This window comes from Mus musculus, chromosome 12, assembly GCF_000001635.26.
Source record: "Mus musculus strain C57BL/6J chromosome 12, GRCm38.p6 C57BL/6J".
In the NCBI taxonomy this organism is placed as follows: Eukaryota; Metazoa; Chordata; class Mammalia; order Rodentia; family Muridae; genus Mus; species Mus musculus.
In genome coordinates this window covers 95,528,729-95,549,366 of record NC_000078.6, presented here as the reverse complement: position 1 = coordinate 95,549,366, position 20,638 = coordinate 95,528,729, and the positions used below count along the sequence as shown (strand labels likewise).

At 38.6% G+C, this 20,638-nt stretch overlaps 1 long non-coding RNA gene across 1 annotated transcript in view; it reads left to right on the top strand.

Annotated features, from left to right (window-relative positions):
- Positions 1–19,342, top strand: part of Gm40551 — a 28,868-nt gene extending 9,526 nt beyond the window's left edge. The window contains exons 2-3 of the long non-coding RNA XR_872915.2: positions 14,765–15,041; positions 19,268–19,342. This is a non-coding gene — a long non-coding RNA (predicted gene, 40551). The remainder of the gene's footprint in view (positions 1–14,764; positions 15,042–19,267) is intronic.
- Positions 19,343–20,638: the final 1,296 nt, after the last annotated feature.

The following is a 20,638-nucleotide window of genomic DNA, read 5'->3' as shown; positions in this document are numbered from 1 at the left end:
AGAGTATCTAGCTTTGTGCTGTGCAAATATCCAGTGCTCAGCAAAAGCTTATCACTAGGACCAAAGTGGAGCCATGTGTTTGCCTTTGATGCGCCAAGCAATTACAAGCAGAGTTAATCTTAAACAGCATCAGGTTCAACCCGTTTATTGGAAAAGTAGGAATGCAAACAAATGTGGAAAATCAAATAATTTTTGCAAGATCAATTAATATGACAAAATAAGTACCCAACTCCCAGCACTGTCACCCTGGACTTGCCCCTCTCTTGTCTTTTTATTTATCCACAAGGGGCAGCTACACTGAGATGACAGTGAGGTCACACAGTCAGGGATTGTAGGAGCCAATTATCTGCAATGTTATGCTGGGTCAGGTCGCCACTATTACCAGATGTCATGTCAGGGTGAAGGTAGTGACAACAGCCACACTGTTGAAATCTATAATTTACAAGAAACACAACTACAGTTAACAACATCACATTTATGTGGGGGCCCCTACAACTCCTGTTTCTTACCTAATTAATACTTGTCTTATAACCATGTCATTAGCATCAACACCATGACCTAAGATACTTGTAGTGGGTCTTCGCAACATAAAGAATATTTAAATTAGGATAATGTGCCTGAGATCACACATTCAGAAACAGTGAACACTATCATGAATCTAAGGCCTTAGCCTAGTTCTCAGAAGAATTTCATTTCAGTACAGCCCACAATTTGATGCATCCATACAGCAGATCTACACAGGCTTGTTTCTAGACTGCTGAGAACATATATTTTACTAAGTGTCACCTGGATTTTTTTTTTAATCTCATATGCATTTCCTTCATATATGTTAATATTTGCTTTGACATTTCATCTTATAAAACACAGCTATGACACCTCACCCTCCCCTACAGCCTCAGCCTCATATGGGTGACATGCCACACACCTTTGCTCCTATAATACTAGTGGAATCTTCTTGGAACACTCTGCTCTCATCTCTTTACATAGGACACATGCTCTTTAGGAGAACAGTGTACTCATACTCTCTAGCTCATCGCTACAGATTCTAGCATTGTTCTTGCCATATTATATACACATACTGACATTTGCTTTATAGATGAGAACAGAGAGCACATGGTGCCATAACATAGAACTTGGAATCACATGATCACAACACAGAGGCAACTTACGGCCAAGGGAGACTACTGCTTGTTCCAGTCCTTCACCCTTGCTGCTGTACTCAATGAACAGAAATGATTTATTCCCAGTAGAATGTTTCTACCTGTGCTGTAGGCTGTTGTTTTAGCCATCCATTACATATCTAATTTCCTATGGTATTTCAACTTCCTTTATAAGGCCATGGGCATTTTTTTTTCAAGATCAGAACAATTCCAATTTAGATAGAGGTTTATGCTTTTCTCACCCAAACTAAAAGCCTATGTGTACGGTCACCAGAGTAGATGATCACTCACACAAGAATAGATGTTATCTTGAGGCACAAAGCCCTTGTTTGGCTGTGATTTTAAGATGTATGCATGGAAAAAGTTCAGTTCTGAAACCTGGAATTAGCTTATTTAAAGAAGCTGAAAAGAAAATCTTAACGGAAGTTGAAGCACCAAGGTTTAAGGAAGAAAACTAGTGTGGACCATGCTTTTAATTTCTATCATTAGATCTTCTAAGAAAGCAAAGCAAGGTGAGAATTGCGCAGCTTCATTCTGTCAAAACACATTGCTACTTATAGGCTTAGGGAGGCTGCCAATAAAATATTTCTTCAGCCCCCAAGGTTCCACAAGAATAGATTCCTGGAGAAGATTATTGTTGACAGTTCACGTGTTGATATAGCCAGAACTTAATAGTTCCTGGCGAACAGCAGCCCTTTTTGTTCTGTGTGAGCAGTACTTCCTCTGTTGGAGAGCCAAACAAAGCAGACTTCGAATGTTTTCAAAGTGGCACAGTGGCAGCGGGGGTGGGGTGTCACTCATTAATCTTTCTCAAACAGTGGGAAACAGAGTCTTGTCTGGGAAGCTTCTGGAAATAGACTCCTTTCTCTTTACAGTACTGGGATAGAAGTTGATGTTCGTCTCTCTGAAAAATTTCTTCCTTTAACCTCTTCTTTGTTTGTGTATTTCTCATCTCATTCTATGAGAATGACAACTGTCAGCTTTCTGTAGAAATGAAAGTAAGGTTGAGGAAAAATGAGCGGGAATCTTCTTAAAATCACTTTTCCCTCTATTAATGTACAATATGTAAAATACTCAGCCAAAGTTTATGTGTCTAAATTATTCCTTCTTAAGAAAGCAGTTGTTGGGGGGTGTTCTGGTGGGCTCCAGAGTCAGCAACAGTATGTCTATTGTAGGTAGTTAAGGCATGGATGGAAATAATTTGGACCCCCCGTACTTAAATTTGCTTGGTAGTATGAGATTTGATGCCATGTAGACCTGTGACGGAGGTCTGACTCCAATTTTGGCTAATGATGAGATTTAGGTAGCATAACTTCTCAAAGCCTAGTTGTCCTTGCCAAAGTGGATGCAATTATAGAACTCAGTTCCCAGCAGACTTGACCTGTGAAATTAAATTTGATAATTAATGTATGCAAAATATTCTAGTACCTGGAGTCATTCCCTCGCTGTCTTTTCCCTTTCTCTGCTGCTTACCCTTGTTTTTTTATTATTTTCTGTCCTCTTCCTTTCTCTCCTTAACTTCATCCTTTTGCCCACTTTTCTCCTTTCCAACAATTGAAATGCATTTATTTGCTCTACATGCTGATAATTCCCCTAGGAAACTATTTATCCTTTATTGAGGCTTCTGCACAAATGAAAGTGAAGGGAATTCTATTTTAGCTTGAATTCTATTTACTTTGAAAATAACCTAGATTTGTATTTTGCTATAATTTTCTGGAGGCTCCTAACTGGAAAGGGCTGCGGCTGTTTGAGTGCACTCACACAGCTGGCTCTATTGTTTGGTAGAAGGGGTATCATCCAGCAGAAGCCCCAGGATGCTGTTAGAGGGAACGCTTGGCTTTCCTCTAGGCTTTCCTAATTTCTGTAGAATGTCCCATTTGTTTGTCAGGTCAAAGTGCATTCTAAGCAGTAATTGAAGGCAGAGCGTAGAAAGCTTGCTCACTTTATATTGGAGCCCTCCAAGGTGCAACAGGCAGCACCCCTCTGGCATTTTGTTTGTTCTCATGTGAACATGAAGCTCAATTGATTGATCATGAATTTTGATATGCATCCATGACCTCAGGACCATCTTCCTCCCCAAGCCTGTCTCTGCTCCTAGCAGTAGCTCTTCTGTGGTTTTCAACCTCCAGGATTCTTTAGCACAACCCATGCTTTGATGATCTTCCACATACTCATTATTTACAATAAGCGAGCTATACAAAAAAATTGGTGAAACGAATTGCTTTTTATTTTAACCTACCTCCAGTGTTCCTGCTGAAAGTAACTTTAAAAAACTCTGTCTAATGTCCTTGCCTTCTCTCACCTTGTGTACTTGATGCAAGCCCATGTTTCTCATAGGGTAAGTTACCCTGCATTTCTGAAAGACTTTCTCAAAAGAAAAAAAAAAGAAGATGGTCATTTTCTTAGTAAATTATATCTAGTTACTAGAGTAAACAACCCATATGTAGTCTGGCTAACAGATTGTCTTAGTCAGGGTTTCTATTCCTGCACAAACATCATAACAAAGAAGCAAGTTGGGGAGGAAAGGGTTTATTCAGCTTACACTTCCCACATTGCTGGTCATCACATCACCAAAGGAAGTCAGGACTGGAACTCAAGTAGGTCAGGAAGCAGGAGCTGATGCAGAGGCCATGAAGGGATATTTCTTACAGGCTTGTGTCCCCTGGCTTGCTCAGCCTGCTCTCTTATAGAAGCAAGACCCGGAGATGGCATCACCCACAAGGGGCCCTCCCCCCTTGATCACTAATTGAGAAAATGCCCCACAGCTGGATCTCGTGGAGACACTTCCCCAACTGAAGCTCCTTTCTCTGTGATAACTCCAGCCTGTGTCAAGTTGACATGCAAAACCAGCCAGTAGACTGATACATACATTATTTCTCATATATATATACATATATACACATAAGTATATTATGTATATATATATATGAGAGAGAGAGAGAGACACCACACACACACACACACACACACACACACAGAGAGAGAGAGAGAGAGAGAGAGAGAGAGAGAGAGAGAGAGAGGAGAAGCTTGATTTGAAACTAACATTTCCCTGAGAGACTGGGCTGGTTAGTTTGAGTGTGCAGAGCACACCCTCCATTGCCTTCTGCTTCATTTAGCCATTAGAACTTGTGCCATGCTCTTAGTCCCTTGTCACATTTGCCTCTTGTCTCATCATTCTGTCCTGATGCCTAGATTGTTGATAGTTCATTCCTATCAACTTCCTTTTCCTCTCCTTCAGTTCCTTTCTGTGTAGCTGCAGGGGATTTTTTTTTTTAATTTTTAAAATATTTTTTATTACATATTTTCCTCAATTACATTTCCAATGCTATACCAAATGTCCCCCATACCCTCCCCCTCCCCCCACTTCCCTACCCATGCATTCCCATTTTTTTGGCCCTGGCGTTCCCCTGTACTGGGGCATATACAGTTTGTGTGTCCAATGGGCCTCTCTTTCCAGTGATGGCCGACTAGGCCATCTTTTGATACATATGCAGCTAGAGTCAAGAGCTCCGGGGTACTGGTTAGTTCATAATGTTGTTCCACCTATAGGGTTGCAGATCCCTTTAGCTCCTTGGGTACTTTCTCTAGCTCCTCCTTTGGGAGCCCTGTGATCCATCCAATAGCTGACTGTGAGCATCCACTTCTGTGTTTGCTAGGCCCTGGCATAGTCTCACAAGAGACAGCTACATCTGGGTCCTTTCAACAAAATCTTGCTAGTGTATGCAATGGTGTCAGCGTTTGGAAGCTGATTATGGGGTGGATCCCTGGATATGGCAGTCTCTAGATGGTCCATCCTTTCGTGTCAGCTCCAAACTTTGTCTCTGTAACTCCTTCCATGGGTGTTTTTTCCCAATTCTAAGGAGGGGCAGTATCTATTCAGCCCCAGGAAATCAGGTTCTATAGGAACAAAACCACAGCCATGTGTTACTACAAACACATCTGGCCACAGGGGCTCCCAACATTTGCATGATTCTCCTACCTAAACATAGTAGTAGACTCATAGTTACAGCTTCCTTAATGGTTTATGATTGGGTGAACACTCTTTATCATCTTAAAAACAGAGCTGAACAGGCACAATAAGGAATTGGTTATCCACATTCATGCTGGGGTAATATTGACTTAACAGGAGACAGCTTAAAGGTTATTGTGCATTTGTGAACTAACTAGTTCCAATTTTATTCATAATGGTAGTCAAATGCATATATATATATATATATATATATACATATATATATATATATATATATATATATGGAGAGAGAGAGAGAGAGAGAGAGAGAGAGAGAGAGAGAGAGAGAGAGAGAACCATAATGTTGACTTGGTAAAACACTTGTGTCTCAAGATTGTAGAAATGGAAATCAGATGCTTTGCATGGAATTAATCTAAGGTAAGACAGTGCTTCCAGCTTAGGCACTGTACACCATGGAGCCTTTCATAATGGAGTTTGGATACATTGCATATTTCATTTCATCTTCAACTTTTCTAGTCACAGAACCTTCACATATGCCCTGTGATGCTCCAGGCATTAGTTATTACACCCATAAAACATGTGCTAAAATATGTCTATTTCAGATTATATATTGAAAAGACTGTTAAATATTAATATTTGATTATCAAGCTATAGGATTATATATACATACATAACATTAAAAACAATGATTAAAATTTAGTAATACTCACAATTAATTAAATATAATAATTAGTTGTAATATAATCGCTGGTCTGAATGTTGGCTGTATTGAGTAGGCTCCATATGTATGCAGTCCACAGGAGGAGAGGCATGCTATGCACATCACTGTGGCTCATTTTTTCAGAAGGGCACCGTTTCATAACGTAATGCTATCACTTTACTTATCTGTGTCATAGCAGCTACATGATCATTGTTTTTCAAATAAAATGTGCTTTCATTTTATTTGAAAATTATTCATGAAGAAGTGGAACTCCCTCTTTTCTCCCATGACATTCTTCCTAAAGAGGGAAAATAATTTCCCTTCTCTCACTATACTTCAGGAAATGTGACTATATTTTCTGTTCACAAAATTCAACCCTTTTCTGGGGTTTCCACATTCTCTCTTCACAATGATCTACCACTTCTGTCAGGCAGACGGACATTCTTGACGAGGGTGCAGTAGGGAATGGGACAGGAATGAACATCTCTGAGTGCCGCTGCATGTGGGTGGTCCTGCCTCTCCACACCCCCCCTCCCGGCTCCACCCTTCTCCAGAAGACTTGCCAAGGGCATTTTACAAAAGGGAAATAAGTCTCCAGGGTGGCATTCTCTTTTTCAAAATGTGAGAAAACACATCACCAGAAAGAGGGTTTTCAGGACTGATGGAAGGTGTGAGATTCAGGAAACAGTTCTTAACCTCTTAATGTGGGTTCCCTGGAGACTGCTCTACAGTCTAGCTTTTAACCAAATTGACATGATAGTCCTGCAGAAAGATAATAGCATATATTCAGTCATTCAGCAAGCATGTACTTAGAAGCTAAAGCACCACAATATCACACATGAGTTGAAAAACACTCATTGCATTGAAGTAGCAATGGGGGCCAAGTTGTGTAATTGCTGCATAATAGCTACATATTTAAAATATGTATTAAGACAGGAATACGGTAAAGGAAGTTCTAAAAATTTCTGGGTGAGGCAACCATGCAAGAAGGAACATGCTTGTATACTTACTGGATAGCTAAGGAAGACCACAGTAGCTTAGGTCTAAGGGAACACAGTGTGAAGACTGAAGAACACCAGGCACTGATGCAGATCAAGTTGCAAGGTTAAGATGTCATTAGGCACTGGCCAAGGTGAGGAACTCACTTAACTCATTAAAACTATTCAGAAACAGTGCATTGGGAAAATCTTTTTTTTTCTTGTTGTTGGTGTTTTTTGTTTTTTTTTTTTATTTTTTTATTTTTTTATTTTTCAAGACAGGGTTTCTCTGTGTAGCCCTGGCTGTCCTGGAACTCATTCTGTAGACCAGGCTGGCCTCGAACGAACTCAGAAATCCGCCTGCCTCTGCCTCCCGAGTGCTGGGATTAAAAGCGTAAGGAATAAGCAAATAGGAATAAGCAAATATAATTGCTTGTATCTTAGAAACATGAGTATAGTCAGTTTTAATGCAGGGTAAGACCATGGCTGAAAAGTTCAGGAGTCTTGCAAATGGAAGGCATATAGGATAGTGTGATAATCTTTCTACTGAGGAGTAATACAACTCTTACCTCTCATAGAAACAGAATGCTCGAGAGAAGAGAGTGTGGGAAGTGAAATAGGAATCAACAAAGTCCGAGTAGGTTCTGAGCTGGGTTCTCAGGCAGATTGGAGTGCTTATGTCCTAACCAGGAAATAAAGGGTAGGTGGGGAGAAAAGTTTTCATTAAACCCCTGTTCAGTTTGAGAGTTGAAGCTGGTATGAAGGCTTTTATTGGACATAGAGTTAAGAGGATGGATCTAGCAAGTTTCAGTTTAAGTGTTCATAATACAACCATAGGAAGAAGGACAACCGCTTCCTGAACTCATGTGGACAGAATAACACAGAGGATCATAAAGAGACCCCAGAGCTACAGTGCTTGAACTGAATACCCCAGCTTCATAACTTACCGGATGTTTAACTTTCAGCACATTATTTCACATCTCTGAGCCTTGTGTACTCATCAGAAAAGTGCAGGCAACATGGAATCGACTTTAGAACAGTGCTATGAATATTCATTAAATGGATGCTATTTCAAAGCTTGTTTCAGCAAGAAAGAAAGTCAAATATTAATGCTGAGAGATACCGAATGAGAGGACTTAGGAAGCACAGACGGGCGATGTGAAAGCGAGTTTAAGAAGCATTGTAGGCAGTCCCAACATAGAACTGTGGAAAATGAACTGGAAAAGTGATATATATATATATATATATGAAGCAGAGAGGAAGAGGAGGGCATCAAGAGACTCACTCCATGGAAGACAATGAGGAAAAGCCATCCAAAAAAATGTCTAACAGAGGCAAATGCCAACTCATAATTCAATTAAAGTTAAAATTTAGGAGTGTCTTTGCACTTGGCAGTTCTGGTATTTTTATTGAAATTAATATGTTTTCAGTAAAACAACCATGGTTAATGGGATAAGAATAAATTGAAGACAAAGATGGGAAAATACTTATGTGGTATTTTTTTTTTCAAAAAGTTTGACAATGTGAGGGAAAGGGAGGATGGAAATAAGCAGTAAACCAGAGGACTGGGAAGTGTTGAGGGAGGAATGCTAATTCTTGTTGCTTTTGCTTTGAGGGAAACATAATTATGCTCATAAAAGCAAGAAGACAGGAAGCTTGGAACTACACAAAAGAGAATAAGCATGACAGCTAAAGTCACACAGTAGAAATAAGAATTGCTCTTGCTTTCAGTAACTCTCAAAAAGCCCCCAGGAGCCATGTCTTTTTATAGATCACCCAGCTCATTCCATCCCAGATGGTAACTAGGGTCCTCCAAGCCTGATCTTCAAAATGTTGGGATCATTGCTCTCTTACAATCTGCTGTCAATTTGAAGCCAGTTCCTTTCTGTAACCCTCCTGCTCTGGACTGGACTGCCCAACACAGTAGTCATATAACCATAGCTACTTCAGTTTCATTAAGAATGGAGTTGCTCAGTTGTATAGCCACATCTCAGATACAGATGTGGTTGTGAGGTCTGAATTAGGGAGCAGAGCCACAGGATATTTTCTGTAGCACAGAGAGATCCTTAAGACTGCACTGTCTCTGCTCTAAATCTCTGGTATTTATTGTACACAGAGAGCTCCCAGGGCTTCTCATGTCATCGCCCTGCTGACCTTGAACCTAAGAGTGACCTTCGCAACTGGGCTTCCCTACTGTGCTCATGGGCCTTCATTAGTTTCCACCATGAGGCCCCTCTGTCTTTTCATCTTTTACAGCATCTCAGGTTACTGCTCTTCTTTCTGAATTTTTCTTCTCCACCCTTGAAGAACTTGGTGGATACATTCTTGACCACTCACTTATGTGCTATTAAGTCAATTGCATCCCAGAGTCTATTCATCCACATTCAAGTTAAACCAACTTTTTTTTGTTTTGATTTTAATTAGATATTTATTTCATTTACATTTCCAATGCTATCCCAAAAGTCCCCCACCCGCTCCCCCACCCACTCCCCCAACCACCCACTCCCACTTCTTGGCCCTGGCATTCCCCTGTACTGAGGCAGATAAAGTTTGCAAGACCAAGGGGCCTCTCTTTCCACTGATGGCTGACTAGGCCATCTTCGGATACATATGCAGCTAGAGACACGAGCTCTGGGGGGCACTGGGTAGTTCATATTGTTGTTCCACCTATAGGGTTGCAGATCCCTTTAGCTCCTTGGTTTCTTTCTCTAGCTCCTCCATTGGGGCCCCTGTGATCCATCCAATAGCTGACTGTGAGCATCCACTTCTGTGTTTGCTAGGCCCTGGCATAGTCTCACAAGAGACAACTATATCTGGGTCCTTTCAGCAAAATCTTTCTAGTGTATGCAATGTTGTCAGTGTTTGGAGGCTGATTATGGGATGGATCCCTGGATATGGCAGTCTCTAGATGGCCCATCCTTTTGTCTCAGCTCCAAACTGTGTCTCTGTAACTCCTTCCATGGGTGTTTTATTCCCAATTCTAAGAAGGGGCAAAGTGTCCACACTTTGGTCTTCCTTCTTCTTGAGTTTCATGTGTTTAGCAAATAAACCACCTTTTTGTTCTGAGATTGTCTCTGTGAAGCTGCCTTGTGAATCTCCCAACTTGAAGCAAAGGTTTTTGGTTGAGTAGTTAGCTATACAAACCATGATTCAGATACATAAGCTATGGGGACAGCTGGTGCCAGGTGGGTATAGTCTTTAGACCAAGAGAGCTATGTTTATCACTTACACACTCTAATTCCATGGGTATTGATGAATTATATAGCACAAATTTTACTTTTCCCTTTCCCCCTTTTCTCTCACTATTCACTTCATACTTCACTTCCTCCCTCCTTCCCTCACTTCCCCTTTTCCTTCTTTTTTCTCTCTCCATTCCATTATTCTACCTTCCTTCCTTCCTTCCTTCCTTCCTTCCTTCCTTCCTTCCTTCCTTCCTTCCTTTTTTCCTTCCTTCCTTCCTTCCTTTCTTCCTTTGTCATGCATTCTCTCCCCCTCCCTCCCTCCCTCCCTCCCTCCCTCCCTCCCTCCCTCCCTCCCTTCGTTTATCTGTCCATATATTCTTCCCTCTCTATATACATCCCTCCCTCCCTCTTTTCCTCCCTCCATATAACCCTCCGTGCATTTCTCCTTGCCACCCTTTCTTTATTGCTTTACTTTTTATTTCTGCTTTAGGTCTAAACTCAGAACTATGTCTGTGGGTATATTTGAATATTACATATAGAACCTTTGAGACATAGCTACAGTGACTCATGGCTTGGTATTTGTAATGCATAATAAAGAAGGGAGGAGGCCATGGGGCAGCTATGACCAACTAGCTCAGAGCTGGTCTCCAGCTTTTTGTTTTTTTGTTAATTTTTGTTTGTTTGTTTTTTTTTTGTTTGTTTGTGGTTTTCCTTCCTTTCTGTTGTTATATGTGTGACCATAAGTCAAATGATCAACACTTTGCTCTGAACCAGAAGGTAGAGAAAGAACTGGCGCTGAGTTTGGAAGTTTAAATGTTTCTTAGACATCCTGGAGGAATCCCAAATGTTGGTTGTAAATTGGGTCACTTTCTCTGTAGAGAAAATCAGGGAAAAAGAAGACTCAAGGAATCAGCAAGAGGTTTTTTTTTTTTTTTTTTTTTTTTTTTTTTGCCTCCACTAAGCTGACTCCTCAGCAAAGACAAAACATCACCTTCTGTGGTTCACTTCCTTCCAGACTTCCAATCATTCATTTAGTCGAAATCTTTACCATTTATGCAGCCATGCCTGCATATCTGTTGCAGAAATCTAGCAGCCTTGCCCTTGCCTCGGGTTTTCTGTTTCTTGCCTTGAGTTTTCAGCTGTTTTCTAATTGCCTAGTGTGAACTCAGAAATATTTTAGTCATAGCTTCAGTTAAGGTAAGTTTCTGTGTAACGTATATATATATTTATATATTTTACTATAACCAGTACTAATACAGTCTTTATAAATATAATTAATAATCATAAGTTCTTCTCACAATGCTTACCTGGCATTACTCAAATCAGAATAGTATCTCTATCATGAACAATAATGTGCACCTTCTCTTATGCAGATGGTCAAGAGTTGCCATTATCCAACAATTTTTTTTCTGTAATTTTGTGTACAATTGTTTTTCTATGATGGGTGCCCTTTTTCAACCTAAGTAGATTTTTTGATGGCTTTCAACTTAAAAATGCACATGAGTATTCACTGACATACTTGTGTGTCATCGTTTGGAAATAGTGATAGGCACTTCTGGTTCATTTTCAACCTTCCACATTTTATGAATTTATATATTCTCATAATTATATTGTCTTTTGCGTGAAAGGAAGAAAAACTTAAGAAATGCATAATTCATTGATAGTTGGGTATATTAAATGTTCTCAAATTTGTTGAACCTTTGAGTAATGTCAGAACTTATCCCATAAATAGTTTCATTGTAATGTGAATATAAACATTGAACATAAAGTCAGGACTCTGCTTGGCACCCTGTGAAGAATGTCTAATGACCTATGGTACCCCAAGCTGAAGCAATACTGGAACATGAGTTAAGAACATCTGTTTAGAATGATTTTCCAGTAAGGCCTGCTTCTTTTACAAGGAAAAATCTGAAGAAAACATCAAGTGCTTGCTATTACATCATGCTGCAGACTCTACACCTCTGAAGGTACACAGTTACTGGAGCTTAACCCTCATTCCCAAGAAACAGTCAATAAAAGTGGCCCCTTGCAGTGATCAGTGGACAATCTTGGAGGGGTGTTGTTTGAAAGGACATCTCAGCTTGGCCTCCACAGGAAAATATATTTTCTAAGACAGTTTTAAAAGAAAAATCTGCACTGGACAAGCACCTCCTAGGCATTCTTTGTTGAATGCAAGAGTGAAACCTAATAAAGCCATAATAAAGTAAATAAAAAAATCCCTAAAACAAATATGATTCACGAAATCACTAGAATGAGGAATGATTTAGAGCCTTATATCACATTGTGAGTGTGCATGTGTGTGTGCGTGTGTGTGTGTGTGTGTGTGTGTGTGTGTGTGTGTGTATACACGCTTGGGCCTTAATCCTTTGCAAAGTTTCACAAGGGGATCTTTCCTGATGCAAGGTATTTGCACAGCTGACAAAATCATGTATGAGCCTGCACAACAGAAGCTTTTTCAGTGGAAAAGTAACCCTTTCAGGGCCATATACAAGGCAAATAGGGGCGAGTATGGTACCAAAGAGCCTTGGACATTTGCTTTGAAAATTTTAATCATTCTACCATTATTGCACATTAAATCAGCTTCACTTCCATTATTCTAACATAAAGTGAAACCACGCCAGAGACACCCAGTCATCCAAGGCATAGGCCCATCTCATTCTGAGAACCATGCAGTGTATATTTTAGAGGAGAGCTTTCTAAAATGTAAAATATTATAAAATGATCACTCTGATTTTTTAAATGGTTGTAGAAAAAATTTAAAGAAAAATTTTATTGTACATTTAATTTTGGATTAAACTGTCAGATACTATGTATTATAAATAGATGACACTATTAAGTAAAATGTTAAGGTATTACCACAGGATTTCAAATATTGGCTTTTATGTTATTAAATATTGGCTTTTATGTTATTAAAGGTCATTTATTTTGTTCAGTATTCCTTTAAATAATATGTAAAATTGCATTTTTTTCATTTTTTTCTTTTCTGTATTGAAGACTTTGGGTATACAGGCTACAAGTTTCCAAACACTTCCCTAAAATAATGTCCATTGTGACGCTTGGTCCTCATTAGCGTCACCATGGAAGCAATGTCCTTGTCAGGTCTGTGGGAGCATTTCCAGAGAACTTTGAAATGATCTAGAAAGTCCAGTTCTAAATGCTCTTCCTAAATTTCCACAAGTTTGCTTCTCACACTGTTTAAAAAAGAAAAAGAGTGAGATACAAGATGAGCACAAATGTTTATTTTTCTTTTACCCTTGCTATTTGATGGCAAATGCAATGTAACCAGCTACCTTACCCTCCTAATAATCATAAATTCCTTGCTATGATGGAGTGCAGTACTGGGAACTGCAAGCCATGAGAGTCCTCTCTTAACAAGTTGCTCTTATCAGGTATTTTGTTGTAGACATGTGCCAACTCACCTATAAACCCACCCTTCCCTTTCATTCCCTGTTTTCCAATGTCCCAGAGATGAGGGGACCTGAAGATGGGTTGTGGTAGGAACCTAAATCATGAGTTTTTCATCAGGAGCACCCTTTTCTGATGGAACAGAAAGAAACTTAGAAGAAACTATATTTCAAAAAGTAAGTAATAGAGATGAGAGAGATGGCTCAGTGGTTAAGGGTTTGCTGTGCTTTAAGTGGACTTGAATTCTGTCACCAGTACCCAAGTTGAGCTGTTTTGGGCCACCTATCATCTCATGCTATCACAGGTTAGGTGCTGTCTTCTATCCTTCTTGGGCACCTACACTCAGGCAGGCATGTGCAGACATATACATAAATACACATAAGCACCAAAATAAATAGTAATACAATAAGTAAATAATGAAATAAATCTGTAAAAATAAGTTAATATACAACATGATGAATATAATATCATGCCATTAGGCAGTACTTAGTGTTATCTTTTAAATATTTCCATCAGATATCATAAAAATACAAGTTTAATTAACTTAGGTATTTACATGTTTCAAGATAATAGTAATATGCATATATATAATTTTAAATAACATATTAAGTAATAACAGTATGTTATCACTCCCCATGTCAGAACATCCATATGACTTAATTCCCTTTGACAATCATCTATGTACTCTCCAGAAGTCATGTGCTATTATGAGTGATCTTAATGATATGTAAAGTTTATGTAAATACAGTGCTAGGTTTGGAGAGTTAGCTTAGCTTGGTGTTCTTGTACTCTTCTGCACTGTATCTAACGGACACCTCTATAAATTAATTAAAATAAAATTCACTTAGCTACACAGTCACAGCAATAATATATTAGTACTTACTACCCAACCTTCCATTATTAGTGCTCTTAAATTGGTGATAAATTTAGACAATCCTATAGGACAGTCCTTATCTGGCTTTCTCTTCATATGGTCCAGCAGGACTTGATCTAAAACACAATACAAAAGAAAAAGATAAATATGTATGAGGATACAGCTGAATCTTTAGAGGTCTTGCCTCATGCAAGAATCTCTGGATTTCATCCTCAGAACCACGTAAACTGGTGAGGTAGTCCAGACCTGTAATCTTAGTCTTCTGAAGAGGCAGGATTCAGAGTTCAAGGTCTGCCTCCACTACCTATAGAGTTCAAGGCCATTGTGTTATAAAATGCTATCAGCAAAACAAAACAACAGAAAAAAATGAAGCTGAATATAAAGAATCAGTATGAATGAGACATTCTTGATATTAAATCATCAGAGGAGTGGCAAAAAAAAAGTTTGGTCAAGTTTCTGTCTTCTATCAGTGAGGTCATTCGGTTCTTCTTTACAGGTGAAGGCTCTCAGGTTACAGGTTCAAGTTCATATCATGAAAGCATGTCAGACAAGAGATGTAAAACTGAGTTCACTCTGTCCTGGTGTAGAGCTTCCTCTCCAGTCTGACAGCGCTGCTTCTCATCCACTGCTCACCTGCCGAAAGCAAAGTGCAACAGGCTGCGACTTATTGCCTCTGACAGTAATCCATTGTCAAACGTAAAGCCTATTAGAGCATGCCTATGAAAACACACTCACAGGGAAGCCGCAAGCAAAAGGCCACCTCATTATCACAGGTGAGTTACCAAGAAATTAAAGAATGTTGAGCAGCCAATGTTCTATGAGTGGTGTGCCACATTTCAGAGGCACCCCAATACACCAGCAAAGCCCACAGCTCTATGAATTCATATCACTTCATCAACTTCATAGGAGAAAGAGACAAAGAGGTAAAATGATACATTCCTAAGATGACAAAAGTTCAAAGAAGCAGATGCAGTAACACATTAATCCGTGTGTGTGACTTGAAATCCCATTGCCCAACCAGACCCTTCTATGAGTAATTTCCTGTGAAGACTGAGCCAAGGGAAATGTTCACCCATTTCTCACTATTACATGACTGTGTGTATACTGTTGTGTTTGTGTGTGTGTCTGTCTGTCTGTCTGTAACAAAGTATTATTTTTCATGCCATTCAGATAATTCAGGTTAAAATGTCATTCTTTTTTTTTTGTCGTTTTGTTGTTGTTGTTGTTGTTGTTTTGGTTTTTGGTTTTTGGTTTTTGGTTTTTGGCTTTTGGCTTTTGGCTTTTGGCTTTTGGTTTTTGGTTTTTGGTTTTTGGTTTTGTTTGGTTTGGTTTGGTTTGGTTTTGTTTGGTTTGGTTTGGTTTGGTGTGGTTTGGTTTTTTTTTTTTTTTTTTTTTTTTGAGACAGGGTTTCTCTGTATCACCCTGGCTGTCCTGGAACTCACTCTGTAGACTAGGCTGGTCTTGACCTCAGAAATCCACCTGCCTCTGCCTCCCAAGTGCTGGGATTAAAGGCATGTTCCACCATGCTGGGCTAAAATGTCATTCTTATGGAAAATTTTCAGGACAGTTAATCCATATGTTAACAACAAATGTAAGTTGAGGAAGACTAACAAAGTGAAAGACAAGATTGTAATATTTTAAGATGTACTTAGAAGATGTAAACAGCAAACAAACAAACAAAAAATCGGTCTCTCATCTTTCCCTCTTCCTGTATCCTTTCTTTTCCTTACTGATATTGAAAAACAAGGATTTGGCTGTTAAGTGTGCAGTAATTGGTGCACCAATATGGTGCTGTGTGGCTGTAATACCTTTAGAGACAAAGTGGAAGTGTTTTTTACAATAACATGGCCAGCGTGGGATACATAGCAAGTTCTAGGCCAGCTTGGGCTCCATAAGAAGACTTTCTCAAAAGCACAACAACAAAAAACAAACAAAACAGAAAGATCCGTTCTTATGTATAAGAATGTGAGTATATTTGTTTTGTTTCCATTGCAAAGAAGTCAATGGAAACATGTATGTGTTTTTTTTTTCCCTATGCTATAGAAACAGTGCTTATTTTTAGAGACAGAAAGGTAAATGTAACTGCTCCTGTTAAAAAGACTCCATCTAGTCTGTAAACTAGAGTGTGAATTTAAATAATCCCAAACTCCAAAACTCAAAACCACAGTAAACCAATCTAACAGAACTGACAGCATATCAAGGCAACAGACATGTGGGCTTCCTTCAAAATAACCCCCATTCTCCTGAGAGGGCGTCCACAGCAAGAAGAGAAGCATGAGTACTCATTTCAAACACTTCTACCCTGCCACACTCAGCACTCAGATAATAGGGAGAAGTCAATAAATTGCAAACTTTTTATGCCACATCTCTTACCTGTATAACCTACAGATCAGGTTCCTCTTATCAAATGAGCAATTTAACCCCATTGTATCTGCAAACCCGTAATGAAGTACCTGTTAGCACATATGCCTACACCGTACGTAGGCTTATATGATCATCCTCAGGATGGAATTTTAAAATCACACAATGGAAATATGCACTGCTTCGTGTTTCAATGCAATTCACTCATATTATACATGCACAAGGTGGAATGTTTAACTAAATCGATTCCAGCAGCAAGTGTGATGTGTCCACAGAGGGATGCTCACCTTCTATCTTTTGTCACAGAGGATAGAGTTGTCTAGTAGTAGAACTTCTGGCTTTCAGATGACGAAAGAAAGAAAGAAAGAAAGAAAGAAAGAAAGAAAGAAAGAAAGAAAGAAAGAAAGAAAGAAAGAAAGAAAGAAAGAAAGAAAGAGGGGGGAAGGGAGGGAGGAAGGAAGGAAGGAAAGAAAGAGAGAGGTAGAGAGAAAGAAAGAAAGAAAAAGAAAAAAGAAAAAAAACCAATATGAAACAAAACAAACAAACAAACAATTCTTTTTTAGCTATCTTCATACTACGGCAGCTTCCAATAAAACACCAAATATTATGGCTTTCAAACCATGTGCATGTCACACATTGGCATAAAGGTGACAGCTGAGTTTTTGGCAGCTGATTAGCAGGGATTCTCGAGTCCTAGACACAGCTCATTCTCAGAGAGGGCAAAAGTAAAATTGACTACCAAATACTTTAGTTCTATTTTTCCTATTATCTGTTCATAAGCTTATATTACAACCAATTTGAACACCATACACAGAATACTAAATATTAATTTAAAAGAACTTGAGGGAAATCATATTACAACTTCATGGTAAATTTAATTTGAAATGCTAAAAGCAATGCTTTCCCTGTACACTGTGTTTGCCTTTTCAGAAACAGGAGCCTTAGAAGAGATTTTTATTTTGATTAAGTGACTCTATAATTGCAGAATTCTCTCAGAGTCGGAAAGTAAAGCCCCCACACCACAGGAACGGGGCAAGTCCTTGTTACTTGACAATTTATGTTCCCAGGGTGTGCTAATCATCTTACCCAACAACCAATTGGATTTACTTAAATATAATCTCCTCGTGCAATAGTGCATGCTTAGAAAAAGCAATAGCTCTTAATGTTTTATTCAGTAAAAGGAAAAAAAAATCATTGAAAATCATCTAAAAATCCTAGCAATATTTTTTAAATGTGAAGAAAACATATAATAGCCACTGCCAATCTATTTTATTAGTAATTTCAAACCTAGTACTTTGATTTGAGAGTATTGCTACATTACTCCTGCTTTCCAGGAAAAAAAGAGTAAAATATTCATATATTAAAGTGGATTCTTAGGGGGCTGCCACATAACCTGACTGAAGTTGAAATATAGCATAAAGGGCAATCTGTAAGCTGGAGGGAAAGAAAGCAGCAGCCAATAGCCTGGCTCTTAAGGATGAGAACTACAGAATCTGGAGACAGACTAGCTATCCCTGTTGTGAGGTTAAAGTCCCCAGTATCCAAACTACCTATTGGTGTAAGCCCTAACCTTTGAAGTTCAAAGGACCTGCAACCTGGTGTCTGAAGGCAGAAGCAAAAGAATTTTGTCACTTTGGAGCCACCCAAGTCCCTCAAATATTTGGCCATGCTTCCAACATGGAGATTTTATGCATCTTTCTTACTTAGTTTGCTGATCAAAATGCTAATCATATAAAGAAAAAAAAAGCACATAGACACACCTAGGCTCCACTCTTCACAGATCTTTCAGATTCCCTTCAAATCAATCAAGCTAACATAAAGATCTATTCATCACAATGCTTTATTGCCCTGCCTTTGCTGTATGTGCAATGCACAATTTTATGGATTTTGCTCACTTTTAAAAAAGAAGACAGCTAGATAAACCCTAGTAGGCATTTTAGAGTGGCTTTAATATGCTGTGTTTAAGTAGACTGGCCAGTTTAGTTGTTTCACAGTGAATTTTAAGACCTATGACATGTCCTCTTGATAAAAATGTCCTTAGGATTGGCCAGCCCAAACTCAATTCCCCCACACTTTATGCATTATTGAGGGACTTCTGTGTTCAACAAGATGGTCATCAAAATCTCTCAAATTCATTGCCACTTGGCTAATGACTCTTGAAATTTTACCTGAATATAATCAGTGCAATTTTAGGAATAGCTTCAGTCAGTAAGGAAGGTCAGTTAGTAAAGTCTGCTCTTGAATATACACTGACTACTGCTATTAACTTTGGTTAATAAAGAATGGAGAATACTTTGGAATACATTTCGAATGTAATGTGGAAAACACTTCCCTCTAACTTTACAATAACAAGAAGCCAATAGACTAGGTAACAACCTAAAATGTTGGCATAGTGATCAAACTAACTGGGAAAAGCCATGGTAATATATTCATAATGTGTAGCTTCCACTTTTACTGGAAAATTAAGTCTTGACTGATGTAAGGAAAGAGAAAAAATGAATATGAGAGTGGCATATATATATAGAAGTCTACAGCATGGGAAGGTGTTTGCAAGAAGCTCCTTGTTCATTAACTGCCTTCTCAAAGAGAAGTGTTTGGATCACTAGCTTCCAATAAACTGCACTGTTTGGATCTCCAGCTTTCAGGCTCTGCTCCCCTTTGTGATACGATGGCACTGATCTCCAGAGGACATAGTGACGTCACAGAAGAAGAGGCTAGCCCTCCCCAGACAACTGAACCACCTAACCACATTTTGGTGTTTTCAGACTTCAGAAGTGGAAGAAATAAACTTATCATCTGTAAACTTCCTGGTCTTGATATTTCGTTATACCTGTACAAGTGAACTATGACAGGAAATTTAATAGAGAAAGTGACTTCAATCTTTGGGATCACGGTAAACAGCAAAGAAATTTATACAGTAAGCAAGTCATCTTTAGGAATCATTTAATTCCTTTAGTGAGCATCTTTTCAAGGCTGGTTTTCAGTGAAAGAACCCAATGAAGTTGGTTGCATTTTCCTCTGCAAAATAAGAGAAAAACAAATCCAAACTGAGAGCAATGACAACACAAAATGAACAAAAGCTAAAGAGACAAAAAAGAACAACAAAATAACTTGTAAAACAAAACACAAAATCCCACCTCCCCTTTAATCCTCTCTTCCCTTTTTTCCCCAAACATTATCTCAGTAGCTGTTCACAAAGCCTACTCATGGCAATGCCATGTACCTAGGATCAAAAGATAATCAAAAGAAAGAAGAGATACATGTCAAAGAGCAAGGGGATACTGTTCTCTTCAGCTGAGGATGCCAACACTGCACAACAGTTTGAGGTCTTTTCTCTATTTCACTTTCTTCATTAAACAGCAAGGAGACAGTGGTCCAGAGGGCTACAGGCCTCATGCTATAAATATTGTAGTCCAAACATAATGTCTCTCAAATTCATACTTATTATAAATCAAAATGATAAAGTGAGTGTTATAAATTTTATATCAAAACATATAATGAATCATGATTTACTTTAAGTAATTTCAAATCTCCTTAGTTAAGTCTGCTTTATTTTAATTGAAGGTGTCCTTTAGGAACATACAAAAGGAGATCTGTAAATTATATGAAAGCAGACAAAGCCTTTCAAAGACTAATGTTAACCCCTGTCAAGTAATCTATTTGCGAATTAATACAACCTATTAAAAGGGGATATTGAGTCTCGATGAAATTTAAATCATTTCAAATATGAAATGAGACAAATAGCACTACAGGTGAGTATCTACCCTCTATTAAAATATTTTGACCCTACTATGAGCCAAGTTCAAGTTCTCAGGTTTGTAGCACAAGTGCTCTGTCTTTTTCAAAGAAACGTATGTTTTGAAATATTCTGGGCCATAACCGTAATGCCCAGTGCATTGTTTCTCAATCGGGGGGTCATCTCTCTTTCAGTAGTATATTGGTTACTTTCCTATTACTATGATGAAACACCATAACCAAGATAATTGTAGAAGAAAGTATTTATTTGGGC